We start from the raw sequence: 3577 nt of genomic DNA on the forward strand, positions 1-3577 counted from the left end.
ATGTCATAGTGATTGTACCCCGTGCAGTAGCCTTGGAAGATGTCGGCACATAAATTCTATAGATGGGTTATCTCCAGTGAGCAGCTCGGCGGTCACATGGTTGGCGAAGCTTCTGCAAAGAAATTCTATTGGTTATACAACAAAGAGATCGGGCGTGCGAATGTGGTTGATGACTCAAAGTATAAAAAGGGGGTTTACAGAAAGATTCCGAGAATTTTGGCGATTGATTGCGCAAGGTTATGTCGATAAGAGATAAGGAATCCTGGTGAATTCCAGAGTTGTATAATGGTGGTTTCAAGCTAAGTGGGAGAGTCCCACCGCCTATGATAGGGTTGCATGGTTAACTACTTGTGAGGTTTCTGGTTAGTAGCATATTGATAGGTTGCTACGGGAAAAGAACATAAGTAGTAATTTGAGCAAAGGGATTGTTAAAGGTGTGCTATGGTTGGCCTTATTGGCTCATGTTCAGACTTGGGGAAGGATTCAAGATTTATGCCTTGTGTATATGCGGGTTCCAAGGGAAGTGCTTTTGCCGGATGCTTCATCGAGAGGGTATTCATGTGCTAGAAGATTCATCGAGTTGATTATATTCGGGGCCAAGTCAGAGCGGGTGGCTCTCAACAACGGTCCTAGTGGATTCAAAGGGGTAAAGTTTGGTGCCTAATGATTTCAAGCGTATATGTACGATTAAGAATCACGCTTTTGTAGCAGCTTATGAGAAGAGGCCTAGAATAATCTATGATGTTTTGACTTGCGGTGTAGCATTTGGGAAATATAAAATGGTTCGTGGGATTGGAGACATCGTGGTCTTGTGATTCAAGGTCACTCGGGATGAGTGCGGATGGGGTGTTTTATGTGTTGAATGGAGTTATTATTATTTCTAAGGCAATCAAGGATAAATTGGAAGAAGATAGATTGATTAGCCATAGTTGAATTGGCATATTGGTGGTAGTGATCAGTTCCTGCAGCGGGACCAAGTTATGCAAGTGATTTGTGACGGTACGTGTGAGGCCGGTCGGCCACCATAATTGATGTTATTCAGAAGTATTCTACTGTTATGGCCTGTTATGTGTAGGCGGATCCCGGAAGGGCTATGGTGGCTTAGACCACTATTTAGAGATTTGCATATTCTACAGTTATGAGAATTCACGAGTGTGTTGATATGGTTCTCGCGAAGTGAGTTAAGCGAAAAGTTTTATATGATGAAGTGTTAATCTATTAGTGGCTCCGAAGTTATGATGAAAATCGTATTTTATCGTATATTGGCATGTTGGGTGCAGTGAGTGGTATGGAATTTGAAGTGAGGATCAAGGTTGCAGTTCGGTGTTGACAAGGATGTCACGAGCTCGGATGAGCAGTAAAGGAGTTTCGATGTTTGAAGTAAGTTGGTATTGTCTTCAGCGTCACCTGAGATCGGTGTTTTGTGAAAAAGGCTTTGCATCCTGGTTAAGGATTCTTGATCGCTTTTCAACATTAGTGCGGCCTGTGGTTTGGATGTACAGACCTGTCATTAGTTACAGAAGGTTGTGGGAGTGTGACCACGAGAAGGTTGTATAAGTGTGGCATGTATTAACTTGATTGATTGAAGAGTTAAGCCAAGTATGAATATTGTAGTGATGTCGTTAAATTGAGAATTGAAGCCTGGAGGGCACTCGATTTATTGGGTTGTTGACTGTGGAGGATTACTCCGGTTATGATGGTTGTTCTTGTGTGTTATGAGAAAAGGGGAGTTATTATGGACCATTGAAAGATTATTAGCTTAGTTCAGTGCGATCAGAATCAGCTTGAGGTCTGTGGGTGGATTTAAATGTGAATATGGGATCTATATCAGGCCAGGTGTGTTCATTTCAGCCATGCGCTCCTTATGGAAGGGTAGTCGGGGTGTTATTTCGTCGTCAGCTATTTCATGAAATGATGTATTGCACCATGTGAGCTGTAAGACGGCTTGGTGAATTTCTTATGTGTTGAGGTTCCGCGTAGTGATGATGTTATATGAGCAGAATGACTCTTGAGATTCAGATCGTATATCGCACCTCAGTTATGCTTGAGTCTGCAGCTTATAACGCTATATGTCTCCCTAGAGATGGTATTATGTACTTAGCTTGCTTGTGACCGACATTTGGTATTTTGTTGTAGTGAACAATATAGCTCGGTGTGTATCTCCTTATGTGAATTTTATGTGTGGATCAGGTGGCATGCCGCCATGTATGTTGTTTGGATCCGGTTGCGCTCCGCAACAGTGTGACGATTGAGTATAGTTCCCTATATCTGTTTTCATATGTTTTGTTTCCTATTTTTCTGAGGAAAGCTCATGTTAGCTGTGTGCTCGCATCGCATGTATGATTCGCGAGCGGGGTATCTGTTTAGTTATGTTGACCGCGTCGCATGCGTGATTCGCGAGCGGGGTAACTGGATTTCCTTTTTAGAGTTCGTTTTCCTTTTGTATCGTGTTCGAATTGGTAGCCTATTGGCGCATTGTGGCATCATATGAGGCTTTTAGTCATGTCTGGGTAGCTGATTGCCTGAGCAGTTCGTACTGGGTGAGACGAGATCATCGGATTTAGAATCAATACAATCTGATTATATAAAGTATATTAAGGAGCTAAGACCATTATTTGGTTCAGAATGAGGTGATAGTTCTTGTCAGGAGTATAGACCCAATGATTTGTTGGTTCGGCAGTTGGTTAAAAATTTCTACACATATCTTCCTTCGTGATGGTATTGTAAGAGTTAGAGCAAGACCTATGTATGTCATGAGGTATAATGGGAGCATCCGATTCGTGGAATTTCGACTAATTTGATCAGAAAGTGTTATTGTGGTCCTGTGAGTAAAATGGTGCAAGGTGTGAATTCAACAAAAAATGTGCAGTCATGTTTGGGTACAACTTGTAGTGATTGATATGGTGATCGTATGTTGGAAACAGTTCTGGCAAAGAATTCCGAATGTTGGAATTGGGCTCTAAGCTTATTTGCTTGAAGGAAAGAGAATATCTTCAGATTGATCGAGTTAATGTGCTCAACTGAGTTGTGGTAGCACGGGTAGGTGCACGAGGTGTTAAATAGTGATTTCAGACAATTTCGCTATAGTTCTCAGCACGTTCGAGGATGAACGTATGTTTAAGTGGGAGAGAATGTAACGATCTGACCGGTTGTTTTGAGCTCTAGCATGTCATTCAGTAGTTTGAGGCCACGAGCAACTTCACTTCAGGTATTATGACTTTTGCGCACAGACGGAATTGAATTCCGGGAAATTCGGAGTTGATTTGGAAAGAGAATTCTCATTTCAGAAGCTTTGAGTTGAAAGAATTGACTAAGGTTGGATTTTTGAGTAAATGACCTCGGAATCGGGATTCGAAGGTTCCAGCAGGTTCGTATGATGATTTCAAACTTAGGCGTATATCTGGACTGGATTTTGGAAGACCCGAGAATGTTTCGGCACCTATTGTGGAAGTTAGCATTTTTGGAAGAATCTCATAAGTTTGGATTGAAGTGTATTTCAGGGTTATCAATGTCCGTTTGAGATTCCGAGTCTAGGAATAGCTCCGTATGGTGATTTTGGTATTGGAAGCGCGATCGG

The sequence above is a fragment of the Nicotiana tabacum genome, chromosome 16, assembly GCF_000715075.1.
Source record: "Nicotiana tabacum cultivar K326 chromosome 16, ASM71507v2, whole genome shotgun sequence".
In the NCBI taxonomy this organism is placed as follows: domain Eukaryota; kingdom Viridiplantae; phylum Streptophyta; class Magnoliopsida; order Solanales; family Solanaceae; genus Nicotiana; species Nicotiana tabacum.